At 40.8% G+C, this 22677-nt stretch overlaps 1 long non-coding RNA gene across 1 annotated transcript; it reads right to left on the reverse strand.

Moving 5' to 3' along the window:
* Positions 1 to 6: 6 nt before the first annotated feature.
* Positions 7 to 15900, reverse strand: LOC109916802. The gene is made up of 5 exons (XR_007263436.1): positions 15831 to 15900; positions 8257 to 8468; positions 5684 to 5783; positions 1673 to 1746; positions 7 to 265 (listed from the first exon to the last, which is right to left on the reverse strand). It is a non-coding gene; the product is annotated as an uncharacterized LOC109916802 (long non-coding RNA).
* Positions 15901 to 22677: the final 6777 nt, after the last annotated feature.

Raw genomic sequence — 22677 nt, forward strand, 5'->3', positions numbered from 1 at the left:
CTAACATGATTCCTAAATTGTAAGCTCAGCCAGTGCAGGAATTGAACCACACTGTTCACATTCTGCAAACCAACCATCCAGCCAACTGAGCTAATCGACTGCCATGATGAACAGTTAGATCTAGTCAGACTTGTTGAACTCACATGGTTAAAATTTTAAATACCTGATTGTCTTTGCTGAGATCTCTTCTTAATATTGCATCCTCAATTTTCTTTGTCTTCTTTTGAAATGTGTTGACTTGGGCAGAAAGCTCTTCTATTCTTTCCTTCAGTGGAACATCAGCACAGTGAACTGGATTAGCATTATTGCACTATTGAGACTAGATAATTAGCATTAAAATATTTAAAGTGTCCAAACTAAAATAAATGCAATATCTATTTTTTCAGATTTTAAAATAGATCAGAAGTATTTTCTGATCTACTTTAAAATCTGAAAAACTAAGTAGTTTTTAGTAAATTTTAGGAAAATTTAGTATTTTCTGATCTGGCTGTTTGCTTTTACTCTCCCAATAGGAAGCACCTTAAACTCACTACTCCAAATAGCTCAGTAATTGTGTGGTGATAAGATGAGCCAAATAAATTAGGATGGTTCCTGTTTTGATCTCTTTTGTTCAGAGTTAGCTGATTTCAACTGGTCACTCAGAGGGGAGTTATAGCTGGCTTCAATGCCATTATATTGGGTAGGAAATATCATCCAGAGTTTTCCTGTCTGATCACTTGCTGTAATTGCTAGAATAGTGTACATGCATGCATTCCTGAGGAGTGAACACAGTATACTCTCAATTTTGATTCCTGCTCAAACATATTATCTTCCATCACTCGCTTTCTGAATTTACACATAAATAATAGGAACTTGAACAAGGAAGATGATCACCCACCCCCCACCGCCTACCCCACTAATCCAACTAGAAATTAGCTTCTCTAGGAAAGGGGGACAGGACAGAAAAATGGGGAGAGAAAATAAATAGAGACATTGACTCATACAGCATAGAAACAGACCCTTCGGTCCAACTAGTCCATGCCAAATGTAATCCCAAACTAAACTAGTCCCATGTGCCCGCTCCTGGCCCATAGTCCTCCAAACATTTCCTATTCATGTACTTATCCAAATGTCTTTTAAACGTTGTAAGTGTACCCACATCGAGCACTTCCTCAGGAGGTTCATTCCATATGCGAGCCACCCTCTGTGTGAAAAATTTGCCTCTTGTGTCTTTTTTAAATCTTTCTGCTCTTACCTTAAAAATATGTCCCCTAGTCTTGAAATCCCCCATCCTAGGGAAAAAAAATGACTATCATTAGCCCTATCCATACCCCTCATTATTTTATAAACTTCTAAGGTCACCTCTCAACCTCCTATGGCCCAGTGAAAGAAGTCCAAGCCTATCCAGCCTTTCTTTGTAACTCAAGCCTTGCATACCGGACATCATCCTGGTAAATCTCTTCTGAACTCTGTCCAGCTTAATAATATCCTTCCTATAACCAGGTGACCAGAACTGAACACAGTATCCCAAAAGAGGCCTTATCAATGTCTTGTACAAACTCAACATGACATTCCAACTCCTATACTCAAAGGACTGAGGAATGAAGGCAAGCATGCCAAATGCCCTTTTAACCACCCAGTCTATATGTGACGCACACTTCAAATAAATAAACAAAGAAACATGCAAACTAACCTGAAGACATGTGATAGTTTTTGTAAAGGATTCAGTCAATGATTTCTGCTCCTGTTTATGTAGTTTTATGAGCCCTAGTAAAAGTAAGGATAGTCCCTCAGAATATAGGACAGGAATTTTGCAAACAACATATTAAGTTTGGAACCAAGATTCAATCTGTTAAATTATTGAAAAAAAATGTTTATATGAGTCAATCAATTTCTTAATCAAAATTTATATAAGGAAGTACAGTGGGATATAACCCTTTTTATGATTCAATCCATCCCACATCCGGAAAGGTCAACTAATTTCCTTTTGGCTTCAGGATGGTTTAAAATTGAACCTGTGTTCTAGTTCTAGGAAGGCAATGTTGGTACAATTTAATCCCCATCCTCCAAAAGAGGGTAAAGAACTTGATCCGATTTACTTGCCAAACATTCAGCTTCAGAACGGACTGATTAACACTGAGCCCAATGCACTGCCCAAGTCCCACTTCAGGGAACTAATAGTCATCTCTTCTGCTGTATTATGTCTCATGGTTGTAGTATCTTTAAGAGACACAGTAGCAGAATCTTGCAGGAGCCTGAACAGCGTGGACTATAGCTTCATTTTTCGTAAAATCACATGAGAAGTCCGGTGAGGCCCATTTACACATCAGGCGCAACATGCTGCATCTTTCATGCATTTGTGCAGCGGTGAGGTGAGTTACTTGCTAGACACCAGCATGTTGCCAACTAAGTGGAATTTTAGTTTGTTAAAATCTTTGCTAATGCCTGAACTTGTGTCATTAATATCCAGTTTGCTATCCCACCAAATGCGAACAATTGAGATGCTGAGAAGTCACGACTTTGGAAATCACAGCCGGTACCTGGCAATTGCAACTGAAACACTTGCTCCAAAGGATTTCCATGTTGTACACTGGGCACCAATCTTTTAGGGCATGCTCCACGGGCATGAGCTACATACAACCCACATCCATGAATACAGCATCCAATACATGCCAGCTTCCAAGAACCTTCGTGGTACATCTTCGACCCACTTCTACACTTCACTGCAGCATTGTAATGCAGCAAGGATAGCGTACAATCAGGGACACACATGCAGCATATGGAGTGGACCATGGTGCTATTCCGGCCTGTTCACTTGCTGTCACAGAGCTCACCCACATTGAGTCAACCTAAATGCTCATGGCATACCTGCCTTGGCATTGACTTGCCTTCCCATCTTGCGCTTTGTCCCCTCAGCAAAACATATCAGGCTCTCAGTACTCTCAGTAAAGTATTACTTTGCTATTTAGCCAGGAAGCTTGTTGTGGCTGGGAGCAGTCTTCAGTCAAGTCAAGGGAGACATCCTTTGGTCAAGTGGTCCCTGCACAGCATGTCATGGGCAGCCTCTGGTACTAGTTCAGGAATGCAGAGAGGTGCAGGTATCAAGCAGATTAACTGATAGTCAGTTGCACAATTGTTTTTATTGATGTAGCTGGGGAGATGTCCCAAATGAATGAGTGGGCACTGCTGAGGGCATGAAGGGTTGGGATCAGTGAGAGTGAGCAAGGGAGAATCTTACAAGTAAAAATGAGAGTGGTAGAGCATGAGGTTTCGTAGGAGCTGGATACAATATCAAAGATAGAGTAAGATAGCAGAGAAGATGATGGCACATACACTGATGGAGGGGAGGAGGTCGCTGTCCTTTTTCCGACATTGTTATGTATTGCTCCAGATGGTTGAAACAGCTGTAATTCAGGTACCAACCTTAGAACAGAATGCGAAGTCCTGGTGTCGTGGTCCTGGGGAAGAGCACATCTCACCTCTGTGCCACCCTGAACAAGACCTGACTGCAAAGCGGGCCACCTTATTTCCCTTGTCTGACATGTCTGGGCCAAATGTTAGAAACTGTGCAGGGTTGCTCTGGCCTGACAGTGTTTGTGGGAGCAAAGTAGCCTTTTAAAGATGGCTCCCATGCCAGGGATGGCAACCAATTCCAGGATTTCACAGCAGTGGCGAGCTGTTCCGGGAACAGCGACTGGTAAAGTGGGATGGAATTGGATGGCCAAGAGGGACATCACAGGGGTGGGGTAGGTAGTCAATGCTTTAAAAGAGTAGAACAAGTCTAAAAGATGTGAGGAAACGATCCGTTAGGGACAGCTTGCAAAGAGTTGCTTGACTCAGTCTATACTTCCTGCTGCCTTGGGAAAGCAGCCAACATAATCAAAGACTCCTCCCACCATTTACACTCTCTTCCACCCTCCTCAAAATCGGGCAAAAGATACAAAAGTTTGAAAACACATTCCAACAGATTCACGAACAGCTTCTTCCCTACTGCTATCAGACTTTTGAACAGACCTCTCATATAGTGGAGTTCATTTTTCTCTATAGCTTCTCTGTAACTGTAACATTTTTTTCTGCATTCTGTTCTATTACCCTGATGAACATACATTAGGTACAATTTGTCTGGATAGCATAATAATACTTTTCACTGTATCTGGGTACGTGACAACAATAAATCAAATTAAAATCAAAATCCATGAGGTGAATTTGAAAAGATACAGTGAGAATATCTGCTAAGCTAAAATCTAATTTTAGATTTTTAACTTTGTACCTGGTTGTAAAACTAGCATAACGGAAACTGCCCTATTATCATTTCCATCTTTGGAGAGAAGTAGTGGTAATATTTGAGGTTGAGATGACCTTTTTGCAGAACGGTTTCAACTGTTCTGATGAAAGGTCACCTCGACCCGATCATTACCACTGTTTCTCTCTGCAGATGTTGCCTGATCTGCTAAGCATTCCCAGCACTTTTTGTTTTTATATCAGATTTCCAGTACTGGCAGAATTTTGCTTCTGTTTTGCTGTTCTAATTGCACTTCCACAGATTTCAACAAGATTCAGCCAAATTTCTTATAAGAAATGGCAGGGATCAGTTTTACAATACCTTTGTACCAAATCAAAGAAAGCTGTTGTTGTCAATATATATATAAACAGGGATAATAGTTTCTTATGGGAGATCTTGGTGTTTTTATGTGGTACGGGCTAGAAAGAGTGCAGAAACTGTGGGAGTGTCAGGACAAAATGTTGGCTGTCTACTCCTTTAAGGCACACATCTTCAAAGTTCGATTACTGCTCACCTTTTAGAAAAGGAGAAAATAATCATCAAATTAGGCTGGCTTAACTCTTCACACAATCTTTTTTTTAGAGAAAGCTATTGTAGAAATAACTACTGCATTGGACAGTGTTCAAAGGACATCTAAAACTCTATGGTTTCCAGATGCGAAATACTTCCATTATGAAGACAGACTTGGGACAGCGTGTTATTATCAATTGATGTTTAGGGAAAGGCTTACAGGGAAGATTACTGGTGGTAGGGTCACAAAGGCGATTGATAAAGCAAATGAATTTGCCCCACAGCATTAACTCATGTTAAAGAGAGTCATAGTATTTAAAACAGCATTGTAATGCAGGGAAGAAGTGACTCCCTTTTACCTCAAGCATGAAAGAGGACTCACGTGACACAATGCAAGTCTGTGGCTAAGGTGAAAGATGATCAGCAAAGAACAGGAAGTGAGTGGAATGGGTCCAGGCAATGAAGATGCAGTAAGTATGAATGTGTTGATTTAGCCCAAGGCAGTAAGCTTTCTTCCAAAATAAAATGTGACCTGTTTCAGGTAAAATGTAGGGTAAACTCATATTGTAGACCAACAGATTACTATTGCTATAGAAACTGTTGCCAAAGCAGCTTTTATTAGTCAGGATTACATCATGAGGCTTTTCTCTTTTCAAAACCAGTGTACTGTTCTGTAAAACCACTTTTTGGTTCATTCTATGAGAAATATGCATTTCATTCTCTTTTCAATGACCTTGGTATATTTTTCTTGATTTTTATGCTTGAATTACCTATAAATCAGAAGTGTAAATGGATTTCAAAGGAGATTTTTTTGATTGTAAGAAGCTAACTTTCATCTTTCATATGCAGAATTAACCTCACCTTGCTGTCTCTCAGAGAAGCATGAATGTGATTCTGATAAAGTGAACAAACCTGCTATTGCAGCCTCACATTCCTCTCGGAGAACCTTGACGTATTCAGAGTGGCTGGCTTTCAGTTCCTCTATTCTGGACTCTGACTGTGCTGCTTCTTTCTGAAGAGTTTACAAAACAGTTTGATAATCATTAACTTTTGAACAAATACTGCCCCGTTGCCACGCTGCAAATAGGTTTTAAGTGCTATCCAAATAACTGGTTGACAGATCAGGCTCAAAAAGGGACAGGTTGTAGACTCTTCCTATGAACAAAGCTAAGTCTAGCATTTAAATCCTTGAAGTGCTTATGTTTTTCTCCCCAAGAATTTTTCACATTAGTGACTTTGTTCTAAAACAAAAAAGTTTCATTGAAGGATTTATACCCAAATTGTTTTTTGATGGATCTGCATATTTCCAGCATTTACTGTTTCAATTGTCTACATTTTCAGCATTTTATTGTGTTTGGTCATGCCATTCAACCAGCATTTGTCGCCAAGCCCTAAATGCATTTAAGAAGACAGTGATGAATAAACCAAAAGCTCAGTAAAGCTCAACATTTAGAGTTATAGAGCCATAGAGAAATACAGTACAGAAACAGGTCCAACTCATCCATGCTGACCAGATATTCTAAATTAATCTAGTCCCATTTGCCAGCATTTGGCCTATATCCCTCTAAACCCTTCCTATTCATATACCCATCCAGATGCCTTCTAAATATTGTAATCGTACCAGCCTCCACCACTTTCTCTGGCTGTTCATTCCATACATGCACCACCCTCTGCATGAAAAAGTTGCCCCTTAGGTCCCTTTTAAATCTTTTCCCTCTCATCTTAAACCTATGCCCTCTAGTTTATGGATTTCCTACCCTGGGGAAATGACCTTGACTATTCATTCTATCCATGCCCTTCATGATTTTATAAATCTCCATAAAGGTCACCCCTCAGCCTCTTACGCTCCAGAGAAAATAACCCCAGCCTATTCAGCCTCTCCCTATACCTCAAACCCTCCAATACTGGCAACATCATTGTACATCTTTTCTGAACCCTTTCAAGTTTAACAACATCCTTCCTATAGCAAGCAGATGAGAACTAAATGCAGTATTCCAAAAGTGGACTAACCAATATTCTGTACAGCTGCAACATGGCCTCCTAACTCCTATACTTATTACTGATCATTGCAAAGGCAAGGGTCTAGGCCCGAAACGTCAGTCTTCCTGCTCCTCTGATGCTGCTTGGCCTGCTGTGTTCATCCAGCTCTACACCTTGTTATCTCCGTACCAAATGCCTTCTCAACTACCCTGTCAACCTGTGACTCCACCTTCAAGGAACTATGAACCTGCACTCAAAGGTCCCTTTGTTTGGCAACACTCCCCAGGACCTTACCATTAAGTGTACAAGTCCTGCCTTGATTTGTCCTACCAAAATCTAACACCTCACATTTATCTAGATTAAACTGCACCTGCCACTACTCGGCCCATATATGCTGCTATGTTGAGAAAGTTCGCACAATTGCTTATATAACTCTCAGATTCATGGAAAGTATTAGTGTAAACCTAACCATGGGGCATTACTTTTTCATGCACCTCCTCAATTTCACTGTAGCCTTTGGTATGGTCAACTGCACCATCTTCCTCCAAAGCTTTTCTTTCATTGTAGAGGGTTGGTTAGCTCAGTTGGCTGGATAGGTAGTTTGCGATGCAGAATGATGCCAACTGCATGAGTTCAATTTCTGTACGAGTTGAGGTTACCATGAATCACTCTCCTTCTCAACCTCTCCCCTCTCCCAAGGTGTGGTGACTCTCAGGTTAAACCACCGCCAGTCATCTTTCTCTAATGACAGCGCGGTTCTATGGCCTGTTATGACTATGGTGACTTTACCATTACCTTTCCTTCCATTGTCCAGCTAACTGGAACTGATCTTTCTTTCTTCCTCCCTTAATTAATCAATCATTGCCAAATCCCTATTGGATCAGTCCTGCAGAACTAATTTATTGCATTGGTTCACGGAGAACCTGTCTGTCTTCTCAGGTGGATGAAAAAAAATCCCCTGGCGTTATTGTGAAATGTTCACCCCAGTGTCCAGGACAACTTCTACCTTGGAAGTTATTTTGAGGTAACGAAACGCCTTATACAAATGAAGGTTAAGTTAGTTCACTTCTGCAGCTCTCACACACATTCCCTCAATCAAACTCCAAACATCCTCTCTCAACTTCTTTACTATCAAATCACTTTCTTGTTTCCTAATTTTAATTCAGATGACCAAAAGCTTGGTTAAACTGATCGGTTTTAAGCACCTTAAAACCGGAGGAAAGCAAGGTAGAAAGTTGCAGGGAGACTATTCCAGATCTTAGGACCTAGGCAACTGAAGGCACAGTCACAAATGATGGGCAATTAAAACTGTGAACTCACAAAAGGTCAGAAGGCAAGGAGTGCAAATAGATTACTTATAATGTACCTGCAGAGGTTATACAATTGGGAACAATTGACTATACATTTCCTTGTCCTCTGTACGCAATTTTTATGTCATTTATATTCTACCGGTAGGATAAACTGAAAATATGCACCAGAGATTTGCCTTTATTCATAACTCAAACCTTTTGCAGTTCCTGTTTCAGTTTGTCAACATCCTCAGCATGTATCTGCTGGAGCTGTTTTTTCTCTGCACTATGAATTGAACATAGGTCTTCTTTAAGTTGTGTAAGTTCCGTCTTGTGCTCCTCTCTGATCCCTTGTAATTCTTTCTCATGTTTCCTGTGAAGGACTGCTTCTGCCTTCTGTAGCTGATCAGAAATATTTCCAAGTAAATCTGAAGGAGGAAAGTGAAAAAGCAAGGTGATTACTGAATGCTAAAAGCCATTGGAGAAGATATTTTAATGGATAGCAAAACATTGCCAGTGGCTGTGTGGTGCTGCATTTATGCACACAATGCCCAAAAAAATCCCCTCGCTTCTCAAATGATAATAAGACTGCTGATCTTTCTTTTGAATGGATGATGGTGGAAAATTCAGCAGGAATAACAATCAATTGCTGAATATTTAACACTGTTTTGTTATAATAGATTCCAGACCAGAAAGACAGTGAAACTTCAAGACAGTTACATGACAACAGGACATGTGACATTCTGGTATAAAAGTACCTGCATTGCTTTCAGTCAGTCTCTTAGTGCAATGGAGTGAGTGTTATATGTGTTCAGTCAGTTATATGTTTGTATTGTAAAGTAATAACACCAAGAATAGAACCCAGATCATGGACATGTAAGTCTGTGACATTGTAGCAATGTAAATTGTCTGTGTTGTTAATAAAGATCAAGACATTGGTCTCAAACAAAACCCAGTCCTCATGGATTGATGGAAAGATCCAATGTTGTTGTGTCTGGGCCAGGTCATGTAGTGTTGTAATGAGCAATATTGCAAAGTAATAGTCAACATATCCAAATGTGTATCATCAGCCAGCCATCACACAGAACAAGGACTCAGTTACTAAGAATATCATGCCAGATAACAACTACATGTCTTTGACAAACGATACATATCCAGCTAGTTTGTTGACTTGCTTGCCGAGCTGGCTTGTTCTGGTTCAGACGTTTCATCACTATGCTAGGTGACATCACGATGTCACTAGCATGGTGCCGAAACGTCTCAACAAGAACAAGCCAGCTCGGCGAGCAAGTCAACAACCTCACCCAAAAGTTTAAACATATCCAGCTAGGATGACAGATAGCACACTGCAGGGTAAAGCTACACCACAAGTCATTATAACTGCAAAAATGTTAGATCTGGTCACATTAAACGGCTTAGGTATCAATCTATGAACATCCTTGTACATCTTATTGGAAAAAGGGTTCCCATCCTTTAAGGAAAAAGAAGGGGATTTTGGTATTATCGCATAGATTCCAGACCAATTGAGCAGTGCACCTTTAAGATAGTTACTTGACATTACAACATGTGAAGTTCTGATGTAAAAAGTATCCATCTCACCTTGAGTCAGTCAATTTCTGAGAGAAATGGAGTCAATGTGGTGTGTTCAATCAGTTATTTGTGTACATGGAACTAAATAACACAGAATTTAGACTAAGTCCAAGTCTGTAATATTACAACAAGGTAAATAGTTGTTTGGTGTTATTAATAAACTTCAGATATCCATCTCAACAAGAACTCAATCTTTGTGGTATATGTTAAGTGAGCCAACCTATAAAGGTAACATGCAGACCATATCATATTAACAATTGTGTGGGATCCAAGAAATCAAGTCAGTTTGCCTGGTATTATAGTCAGAACTAAATGCTTGAGGTTATCTGGATTGTGAGATCACTATATTTGTTACTGTGATAAAATTGTTAATGCTAGTCAATTCCTGTTTTCTGTAGAATTAGGAAAGGGGGATTTTAACCAACTCTCCCATTGGGAAACTGACAGGATTGGATATAGTCCTGGTTTTGCACCTTGTCTGTTTCTCCATTAAAGCCAACTGGAAACAGGACAGGGTGGCATGCATAACACTGCTATTCCATCAAAACCATAGTATTGTTGCCCAATGAGCTAGGTTAAAATTACCATTGAGTCTCAGTTCCTGATGATGAGGAGGACCATAGAAATAATTCCCATTTAGAGCAGGCTTTCTAATACATTTCCATTAGGCCACATTTTCAATTCAGCATGAAATGCCAGTGCTCTTGCTGAGACTGGGACATTGAATCATGAATGCAAGTGGGAGAATTTAATGATGCTGCTGCACCAAATTAGCAGGGTTAAATGCAGCAGAATTTCATCAGGTGGAGATTATTGTAAAGACAGAGAGAAATTTCTAATGTCCTGTGCACACACCTTTACTACAAGCTTGTTAATTATCTATAGCCTTCGTGTAGTCTAGTGAGATGGCTAAGCACTGTTCAGCTTTAAATTATGTTATTCTACTCCTTTCAAATCAAAAATAAATAACTACAGAAATTTCAATGTTGATTTCACTTTAAGATGGATCTGTTCATAACTGAGGAGCAAGCTCTAAGCACAAGGTATGTGCACTTTGTAATATTTTAAAGCAAACATATCAGTCATATGCCAATGGGTCAAGGATTGGCTGCTTTTTTTTTAATTCATTCATGGGCTGAGGGCATCGCTGACTAGGCAGCATTTATTGCCCATCCCTAATTGCCCAGAGGGCAGTTAAGAGTCAACCACATTGCTGTGGGTCTGGAGTCACATGTAGGTCAGACTAGGTAAGGATGGCAGTTTTCCTCCCTAAAGGACATTAGTGAACCAGATAGGTTTTCCAACAATCGACAATAGATTCACGGTCATCAGTAGATTCTTAATTCCAGATATTCATTGAATTCAAATTCTACCATCTGCCATGGCAGGATTCGAACCCAGGTCCCCAGAATGTCATCTGGGTCTCTGGATTAACAGTCCAGCAATAATACCACTAGGCATCACCTACCCATATTGGGCACAATCCAAACATTTCCCACCTATTAAAAAAAATCATGCACACAATCTACCATGAGATGATGCTCTGCGGTCGAAAATGCACACAGTATAGTGGATGGGTTCAGTTCTCCAAACATTTCTATTTTTTTTACCTCCCAAGTCAAAACTACTATTCTAACTCATTCATATCAGTTCTCTCTGAACTGCTGCACAAATAATTGTAATCTCCAAACTGTCTTCCATTTTTACTAACAGTGCTTATCAATATGGCCCTAAACCTGCTAAATGTGATTAGATTAACAAAGCACAAAAAGAGAACCAAGTCTTCAGTTGTTGTGATAAAGTGAATCTAGCTGTAAATATATGTGTCAGCTGGCCCAGAAAGCAGGCTATACACAACCTCTGTACACTGTTATCTGTGTACACATTTTCAGCCTTTTGGCACAGTTTCAAGTTTAGTTTTTTTTAATGATGTAAATAATCAAACTTTATTAAAGTATAATGTAAATAAAATAGATTTATTGATCACTTTTCAGTCTGAATCTCTATCACTACTCAGTCAAAAGAAGTCTAAATCTGATGGTAATAGAGTGAGAGATGAGAACAGAAAACTGAGGAGCTGAAAGCAAGCCTTCAGGGAATTAGAGAGAGGAAGAGGCAGAAAAATAATGAGAAAATAGAAAAAAAAATACCAAATGATCAAACTGCGAAAGGCAAAATGAATGGACTCAGCCATGAAATAGGGACATGAAGCCACACACAATCAAAAACAGCAAACATTGCTCACAAATTCTCTGATGCAAGAGTATCAGGTGTAGTAAGAGAACTGTATGCCGTCTGACCAAAATCATTAAAAATTTGGATACTTTGAACACTTCATGCTAAAAAGGAGCTTAATTTAACAGTTCTTTTATATACTAAAATAATTTTATGATCTGATCTTTTCCTGAAATTTCAGGATTTCAACTAACTAGATGGCCTGTAGTTCGTATTAAATGCATGACCAGAATTTTTCTGGAACTATTTATTTCTATATAAGAGGAGATGTATTTGCATGATTTGATCCTTATTTAGATAAAACCTAACCAAGCAATATGGTTTCATGAAAGAGCAAACAATTTTATTTCAATGAGTACAGAAGGTGACAAATTCAAATTCAATCAGAAGATAATGAACTGAAGTCAACTGATAAATTAAAAGGAATAATCACATAAGATAGTGAGAATTAACATTGAAAAATGCAGCTATCCTTTGTGGCAAATGAGACAACTTAGCAAACCTTTTAATTGTCAACGATGGAAAACTGTATTGTCTATATATACACTCAATGTGAATAAATCAAATCAAACAGTGAGGGAATAAAGAGGGTCTATAAGATGCTAATGGTAAAAAAAAGTCAGCTTATATTTAAGTTTGTTTATAGAGTTTACTGGTGCAATAATGCTAAGTAGCACTCAATAAAACTCAGGTGAAAGTAACAGTGGCCACACATTTCAAATGCTACATTTTAGAAACACCATTTTCTTCCAATATCATGAGGAAGTTACTCCCTTTCCCAGAAGGGACACTTGTCAGCGTCCAAATGCAAGTGCTGCCCATCTAATTTTTTTTAGTGCTTGCAGTTCAGGGTTTGTGAAGAGACGAATATCAATCTACTTAATTGATTGATTGACATTTTAAAACAATGGTGCCAAACCAATAAATGAATTTGCAAGATTTGGCATATGATTATTCCAAGGCAGTAAGCCAGGTAGAAAGTTGGAAATTGCCTTGTCACCTTCTATGTTGATTTGAAGGTATTTATGATTTTATTAACCATTGTGATCGAAGTAATTTTTCTATTAAGTCTCAGTTCCTGTACAGCTATTGCTTTTGTAGTGAATATACAATGTTGTTGAATGCAGGAAAATTGATCTGTAGACAAATTTCACCTCACATAATCTCTGTATTTACTTTATTCAAAGTATTATTGGCACAGTCTTTGTATCTTTCTTAAATGCTGAATACTGTAATGCATGGTGCAGACAAATTAATGTGGCCTTGGAACATTGGGAGCAGCTTGTATTTATTTCATGGGACCAAGAAGGCTCATGGGGCTTTGGAAATTTGGCACTTCTATACCTTTACAGATACACCATGGAAAGCATTCTATCTGGGTGCATAACAGCTTGACACGACAATTGCTCTGCCCAGGACTGTAAGAAACTACAGAAAGTTGTGGACACAGCTTAGGCCTCATGCAAGCCGACCTCCCATCCACGGACTCCATCCAGACCTCTCATTGCTGCGGAAAGGCTGCCAACATCATCAAAGACCTCTCCCATCCCTGTAATACTCTTTTCCAACTTCTTCCATCAGGCAGAAGATATAGAAGCTTAAACACACATACCAATAGGTTCAAGAACAGCTTCTTCCCTGCTATTATTAAACTTCTGAATGGGCCTCTCTAATTCCAAATCTAATGTTGACTTCCTTTTGTGTACCTCTTGTGCAGCCGTAACTTTGTATGCTTCGCTCTGTCTAAACACCCTGTGATCTGTATGTCCTTGTATATTATGATCTGCCTGTACTGCATGCAAAACAAAAAACTTTTCACTGTACTTGGGTATGTGACAACAATAAATCAAATCAAATCAGATTTGGCTTGTTGATAATGGCACAGGCTTAATGGACCAGCTTTAGCTAGAGCAGAGTAAATTGCAATAGGCCCAGAAAATTAGTATTGTTCTTGAACTCTTCAGCTTAAATATCATTCCCTAGAAATATTGGCTAATATTGTTGCAGTGATTGTCTTTAACTCATCAACAATTAACTATTTGAAAAGGAATAAGACTTCAGGGCTGGGAATTTGCCAGTGATTTGGAGATGGGCTCAGAGGTAGGAGGTAGAAGATAAAGGTAAAGGGCGGCATGGTGACTCAGTGGTAGCAATGCTACCTCACAGTGCCAGGGACCCAGGGTTCGATTCCACACTCGGGCGACTGTCTGTGTGGAGTTTGCACATTATCCTGTGTCTGTGTGGGTTTCCATCGAGTGCTCCGGTTTCCTCCCTCAGTCCAAAGATGTGCATATTAGGTGGATTGGCTACGCTAAATTCCCCGTAGTGTCCAGGGGTGTGTAAGTTAGGTGAATTAACCACGGGAAATGCAGGGTTAAAGGGAAAATGCCAGGGTCTAGATGGGATGCTTTTCGGAAGGGCGGTATGGGCTTGTTGGGCCAATTGACCTGCCCCACACTGTAGAGATTCTATGATTGGATAATAAAATGAGAGAGGAGGGAATCTAGGGCTTTGACATAGTTTCATCATCGTGAGGTATTACCAAAGGTGATAATGGCAGTGCTTGTTCCAGGTCAATTAAAGGTAATTCATTGGTCAGCTCATGGCCCTGCTTGCAGTGTCAGAGCAGGCCTTCCCTCCCCCTCATTGAATCCACCAACCTCAGTGAGGCAGCTTTTTGCTCTGCCCCTTCACTTTCCACAGGATCCATAGCCCATGGAGGGGCCCAACAGCAGCAGTGGATGCTCTGATATTATTGCAGGAGGTTCAGTCCTTCGGTTGATGGGACCCACCTGCCTTTGACACATGACAACTTTTTCTGGTGGCCTATCAAGGGTGCCTCTGGATGGGTCTTCTCCCTCTTCTTGCTGCATCAGGAGTGACCACCTCTAAATAATGCTTCTGCCAACCATCTGACTGGGCTCATGTGACGCAAGGCAGTCTAAACTCAGTGGGATGGGTATCCTGGCAATGGTCTGTGAATTGGCTGCCACCAATGGAAACCCCTTTGTAGTCCCACTACCTGCCCACACAGAATTAGTGTCCGCATTTGATCCTGGTGATGGATCCACGGTATTCCAGTACCATTCCAATTTACACTTTCAATCAAACACTTCCAGGCCTCAAATAATTGATTGGCAATTTTGGGAAAAGAGTACATTATCCATCAATTATAGACTTCAGTTTCTGTGCTGAATTTATGGTTCTGATAGTGCAAATACAGCAGCTTGACCATAGTATAACACCATTAAACCAATGGCCTGAGTCCAAAGATGAAAATACACACAATTAATTCATAGAAATTAAGTAAAAATTTACATTGTCAAACAACACTACAGGCTACTTAAAAACGAAAGACAAACAGTTTTGCAAAGAAACGGCCCTACATTACTTCAATACATACGCTGGACTTGGCAAAGAAATACCTTCCTGAGATGACGGATGCTATTCCGTCAGAGCTGATTAATTTTCTTTACTGCCCCACACCTTTTCCTACGTTTCCACATTTCACTGGTTTCCATCGCTCTGCAGAACTGCAGCTAAGATTGCAGAGAGAATGACTTACCCAACACCCACTGGCAGCACTATTCTTGGTCAATAGGCAGTCTGTACATCTAGACAATACTATCAAAAGACCTTTTGAAAGCATCTGAACAAATTAGCTTCAAAACTATGAAAGTCCCATTAGCGCCTTTTGAATAAATTTTAAATCACAGGAATGGTCATAAATTAGAGCTTCAGCCCATCAAATGACATTCAAGTGTCAGACTGATGGATTCTTGGGTGCCAAAGGAATTAAGGGGAACGAAGGAAAGTGAATTGAGGTAGATCTTGCTGGATGGCAGAACAGATTCGCAAGGCCAAATGACCTGTGCCTGTTCCTCTTTCTTATGTTCTAGAGTTTAAGATGATCTCTCTGTATTATGACAAAATTGCCCCAATTTAAATCACTGCCAGTTTCTTACCACCATCTTCATGAAGCGCTGCTAATTCTTGAGGAAATTCCTGGTGTTCTTTTGATGGAGATTCTTTCTGTTTAAATTAAAAATGAGTTATTTACTCATTCCACATACTTTGCAATCTTTAAGAAGAGAAATGAAAGTAATTCATTCAGATTTATTCAGAATGATCTATGAGATGCAGCAATAGAAAGCCAACAGATAAATTTCTTTCTCTTAATAACTACAATCTTCCACACATATTTGAATTTGCCTTTGTCATTCCCTCTCACCACCTTCTGATCTGCTGCGCACCATCCCTCTGCCTATCTGCCTGCCTGGACAGAATTCAGGAGCAATGCCCAAGTGTTGCAGAGGCTTTAACAGGGATGGTGCAATCTTGCACATTTACTGGTCTTACCGAAACAAAAACCCAACCTGACCACCATAATATGCACAAAGTACACGTCAACTATCTAACTAGAACAGATTTAGTGTCATGTCCTGAGAATCTTTCCCTGGATCCTAATGTTGACATGTTCAAAGTTTGACTCAAGTGAAATGCTTTTAAATCTGGACCTGTTTCCTGACACTTTCCAAAGGACAGCAGTCACTGTATGCCATATATACGCAATATGTTTCATCCAACTCAACCACCCATGTCTGCCACACGCATGGTAGTCACATAGATACAGACATCTTGATCATACTTCCACAACTGGGAATCCTTCCCCATATTCATCCATAACTTCAACTGCTCAGTAAAATTCACTCACTATTACATTGTACTGGGTCAATTCGGTATGAATACAATGTACTCAGTTTGGTTAAACCACGAACCAACAGAAACTAGAAAGGGGGACAACTAACAATGAGAAGGTTGTTCGTCAATTTGGAACTTGACCTTTTCCCATCTGTTTAGTATTCACCAGCTAGGTGCTGCAGGTAGATGATGCCTTGCTGCAGTAGATGAAATACAAATGAATTTATACACCTCAGGGATTATTAAATTAATAGGACCCAAATGCCATTTTCAGGAAGTTCTAAAAGGGGCAGAATCTGCAGTTTTCCTACTAGGCTAACATAAGTTGGCTGCATTTGGGGGTTTGAAGCAGCTGACCAAGCAAGTCAGAAAGAAAAAGCATTTATGGAACATGGAGAAGGAACAAGTGCACCCTATGGCCCCACAAGCAAAGTTGAGGCACGTTTTGTTGTCATTCCCACCTGTCTCCCACTAATTTTTGACAGTCAGCCGCCACCATACACACTCTTCCCATACAACGTCTGTTTACACTCAATGTTTATTAAGGAATAAATATTGGTTTAAAAGCTTTTACATGAGACGTGTTATGACCAGATAACAGGAATGAATCAGCTCTTTTTACATGTATTTTTTAAACACCCCCTCAGTTTGGCATAAAGACTATTAATTCTATTTTAAAGGCTATATTTCACTCCGCCAGCTGAAAAATGAACGAACCCATTATAAGAGACAGTAAGAACTGCAGATGCTGGAGAATCTGAGATAACAAGGTGTAGTGCTGGATGAACACAGCAGGCCAAGCAACATCAGAGGAGCAGGAAGGCTGACGTTTCGGGCCTAGATTTCTGAAGAAAGGTCTAGGCCCGAAATGTCAGCTTTCCTGCTCCTCTGATGCTGCTTGGCCTGCTGCGTTCATCCAGCTCTACACTTTGTTATATCCAATAGCCAGTGATGTGGGTGGCAAGCGAAGCATTGGAATCATGTAGTCATGCAACAGTCAGTTAACTAAGACCAAATGGCAGAACTCCAAGCAAATGGCTGGAGGTGGCATCAGGGACAAGGACAAAAGAGACAAATGCCAGTGGGGTGCTAAGGGAATGCTGATAACCTGTGACATAAGGGAGGGTCTAGTGGAGAATGGCAGTGTGCAGTGCTGGGGAAGGCACTGAAATCTGGCAGCAAGCACAGCTCATCAGTCTCAGTGGTCCTGAAGCACTCAAAGCCATGAGTAAATCAGTTTGATTCTTCATACATCAGGCCTGAGAAAGGATAACCAAATCATCCAATCATCAGCAGTAACAGAGGAATGCTCATGAACACCCCACAGTTCAACGTGTATCCCTGTGTGCCCTATCCAGGCTGTCACTGAAATGCTGGAGGTTCTCTTTCTGCAATGGCATAAGGCATTATTTCCATCTTAATAAAGAAAGCATGGATACAGGTGGCAGATAAGGTTAGTAACAATGGGCACATCATAGGACTTGGCTTTGGTGCAGTAAAAGGTAAATTGACTTACTATATATCTATGAGAATGAGTGAGGAATCCAGGGGTGACATGGTGGCTCAGTGTTTAGAACTGCTGCCTCACCGTGCTAGGTACCAGGCTTCAATTCCAGCCTTGGGTGACAGTCTGCGTGGAGTTTGCACATTCTCCCCGTGTCTGCGTGGGTTTTCTCCCACAAAAATGTGTAGTTTAGATGGATTGGCCATGCTAAAACAAAAATTGCCCCACAGTGTCCAGGGATTTGTGGTTTAGCCATGATTATAAAAACCTCAGGGTTACAGGGATGGGGTGGGTCTGATTCGGAGGGTCAGGGCAGACTCAATGGGATGAATCTCCTCCTTCTGTACTGTAGGGATTATATGAATGTATCATAGAACTGTGGGAGTGTATGTATGTGGTAAGTATGAACGTGACTGCCAGGGGTCTCTGCACAGCCACAATGATAGCTCGAGGAGTTTCATCCTGTAAAGTTTTAGAGGGCTACACATGAAGGCTGGCAAGGTTATCTGCAAGGAGAGCATTACCATGAGGCACAGAGACAGTGGGTTCATATTCAAACTATTGATTAATTATGGAACACACTATTTGTTCATTTTTTCACATTTTATTGGGAGGGACATCCATTCCTTGTGCAAATCTAAAATCTGCCTCGGAGCCATTTAGCAAACACTCATGATCACATATAGGCAAGTTACATCTTCGAAGATGTGAGACGAATAAAGTGTGCCATCTCAAACAGATGATTTGGACCAATGCTGATAGTGTAGTTGTAAATTTGTCCTTTGCCTAATTACAGTTTGTAGCAACCAAGATGCCACTTGAATACTGTTCCACTCCCTCCTTCCCTGTGCCCTACAAATGTCAGTGCATTAAACCTTATGTCATAAGAATCTGTTCTGCCTCTGAGTTTACAGCAAATTCTCGTGGCAATGAAAAATCAAACTCCTCCCACTATGCAACAACAGCTGCATGTACAGATGTAACCTAGTTTGGGGACAAGATATTATATTCTTGGTTTTAATTCTAGACAACATCTACCCTTGTAGAAGGAAGTATGTTGTAAGTTTTTATACGTTAACCATCCATTACAGATTGTTGATACACAGGCAGCCTCAAGTGGAAAATCTCAGCTGGATCTGGGCCGTTTGGAAATCGACACAATAACAATGCACTTGAGTCAGCAATTTATCAGTGTCACACTGTCCCAGTCATCACCCGATATTGGCATAAATGTTAAATGTGGAAGGCCCACAAAAGATGCTCAGTCTTATGATTTTCTGCTTCTGGAAGATATTAGCCTTGATTTTCCAATTCCAAACAACATCTGCATTGTAAATGACGGGCAGCCAATTCAGCAGTTGTAGGCCAGCAAACCAGTTCACAGTGTCCGAAGCTGACTGTGTACAGTTTAGGTGATTATTGGGTTGCTTGCATCATTTGCTTCCGCTTCCAGGAAATTTTGGCCTTATGTCAGTTAACTTGGACAGGCAAATATTACCTGCAGAATGAATTTGAAAGGCACCTGGCTGTGTTGATGGTCACAAATTAAAAAAGGTGAATGTTGCACCGAGTCATTAAAGATTCAAATTCAATTGTTTCTCCCTGTTTGTGGTGCAAAGCTAGCCAATGGCCAAAAATATACAATTTTTGCTTCATTACAATAATTAGTGCAAGTTGGCTGTGAATCTCATGATGTGGAAGTGCTGGTGTTGGACTGGGGTGGATAAGGTCATGTGACTTCTGACACCAGGTTATAGTCCAACAGGTTTATTTGAAATCACAAGTTTTCGGAGCGCTGCTCCTTCATCAGGTGAAGACCTATTCTGAGGAAGGGTCACCAGACTTGAAACGTTAATTCTGATTTTTCTTCACACATGCTGCCGGACTTGCTGAGCTTTTCCAGCAACTTCTGTTTTTGATAAAAACTAAAAGGCACTGTTTACTTTTAACAAGCCTATTCCTGTAGACCAGGGCTTCCAAACAGTGCTGCATAAGTTTAAAATGCATATGATGCTCTGGTGAAAAGAGCCACAAGATAAAGAAAAAGGATCAATTGACATTAAATCTACAGCTGTAAGGTGCGTGTCGAGTTTTACCCCAGACTTGCATTTACAGCCCCTAATGCAGACTTCAAAATGCAGACATTCATCTTCAACATGCAACATGGTATGCTGTAAATGTCTGGCCACTTCTTGGCCCAGGTTTCGCTCTGTACGCCTGATTTGGAAACTGTCTTTGTCGTTGGAATGTCCATATATCTTGTAAACTGTCACTTGTGCTCATCAATGCTCTGCACTGCCTGCAGTAGCTTCCCAATATCAGTTGTGGACAAGCCAACTGCAACAATAGTAGAATGAGGAGATTAAATGACACAAACAAATATAGAAACGAGGCTGGTTGTACAGCAGAGACAAGACAGTTACAAAGATCTGGCCACTTTCAGTAAATGACATTTCACATTACATATACACCCAAATGAAACTTACAACAAAGGCCAAATCGTTTTCTTGTTTGGATTAGCAAAGAAACAGTCAGTGGGAAACAGCTGAGACTGCAAATCACATAGGAGGGAGATGAGTGTCTTTGGGCTATCTTGAGGCTTCCAGGTCAATGGCCTCAGACCAAAGATAGTAAGGGCTGTTGATATCAATTACATATTTGCACAATTTGCCGTGGGCATAGTTTTACGCATACACAAGATGATATATGTAGGGCAACTACTAGTCTTGTCTGTTGTAGGCTCGATTAAGAAGGTAGTGGCATAGTATTAATGTCACTAGACTAGAAATTCAGAACCCCAGCCTAATGTTCTGAGGACATGGGTTCAATTCCCACCACGGCAGAGAGCAAAGTTTGAAATCAATTTAAGAAAATCAAGGATTAAAAAGCTAGTCTAATGGTAACCACTATTTCAGCATGGTGACTTAGTGGTTAGCATTACTGCCTCACAGTGCCAGGGACCCGGGTTCAATTCCACCATTGGGCGACTGTGTGAAGTTTGCACCTTCTCTCCATGTCTCTGTGGGTTTCCTCCGGGTACTCCGGTTTCCTCCCACAGTCCAAAGATGTACAGGCCAGGTGGATTGACTGTGCTAAATTGCCCCGTTGTGTTCAGGGATGTGTAGCTTAGGTGGGTTATAAGGGGATGGGTCTGGGTGGGATGCTCCAAGGGTCAGTGTGAACTTGTTGGGCCGAAGGGCCTGTTTCCAAACTGTAGGGATTCTAATTCTAATTGTAATTGTTGTGGAAAGCCACCTGGGTCGCTGATGTCCTTTAAGGAAGGCAATCTTCCATCCTCACCATGTCTGACCTACATGCAACTCAAGATTCTCAGACACGTGGTTGATTCTCAACTGCCCTTTGGAATGGGCAAATGCTGCCCTAGCCGGAGATGCCCCCATCTAACAATCAATTGAGCGTGATCTTTCTGCGGCATCCCCCCAGCTGGTGGAGCATCTGCAGAGCAGTGGTGTTGTGCCAACCACAAACCCACAAAGCCATTCCTCCAACTGCAGCCAGTGGTGGGAGAGGCATTGGGAAGCCCATCCACTTCTGGAACAATTGAAGGCCTTGAAGCTTTCCACCCTGAAGCTTTCACTGCATGGATTGTTGGCAGGTAAAAGGTGGAGGGTGTTGCCTCCATAGCAGCCCCATCATCTCCTCACTCATTCTCCTCCTCTGCGGCCTGTCTATTCCAGCCCTTGAGCCACCTTGCACTGTTCACTGGAGCCTGCCGGCCTGGCCCAAGCAGTACACCCGCACTTAACTTTCTCTTTGGCATTTTATGATAGGGGACCAGGTGCAGTTCCAGCAGTAGCCCCTGGTACAGGTGACACCAATGGGAGAAACTTTCTTCCAGATGGCAGCAGAAGTCTTGCCTTAAAAGGAATTAATGTGCTGAGTGCTGACTGACCATGAGATAATCTGTCAGAGTTGGGGATAGAATTAGCTCACCGATTATTTTGCTGTGGAACAGTGCAGGGATCCTACTGCCCTGTTATAAGCCTAGACAAACAAGGCTGGTTGTAAGATTCATACACAGATGGATAAGATGCTATATACACTTTCTAAGGCCATTTAAGGCAATGTAATAATTAAGGTGTGTGTGAGTATTCTGCTTCAAAATCAGTTCTGAAAAAGGGTTATAGCAGACTCGAAACGTTAACTCTGTTTCTCTCTCGACCAATGCTGCCAGACCTGCTAAGTTTCTCCAGCATTGTGCGTGCTTTTTTCAGACGTCCAACATCTATGGTAATTTTCTTTTATTATGTAGGGATGTGAGCACTGATCTCCCAATCTGTGAAAGAATGGACTACATATGGGATTTGGTATAGGTCAATCATAACGGAATCATTAAGGAGGAAGTAGAAAATGGTGAATTTTGCAATCTAGGACCTTCCCCTTTATTGGCCTGGGCTATCAAATATTTAATCCTTGAGGCTCAAGTTGTGTCAACAATTGTGCCACACAAATGCTAGGCGATCTAACCACTATCACTTAACATTCAATGGTGTGCCCACCTCTGAATCTCACACTAAATCAACATTCTTGGGGTTACCATTGACTAGAAAATCAACTGGACTTGCCATATAAATAAAGTGGCTACA

Source organism: Rhincodon typus, chromosome 12 (genome assembly GCF_021869965.1).
Source record: "Rhincodon typus isolate 14 chromosome 12, sRhiTyp1.1, whole genome shotgun sequence".
NCBI classification, from domain to species: domain Eukaryota; kingdom Metazoa; phylum Chordata; class Chondrichthyes; order Orectolobiformes; family Rhincodontidae; genus Rhincodon; species Rhincodon typus.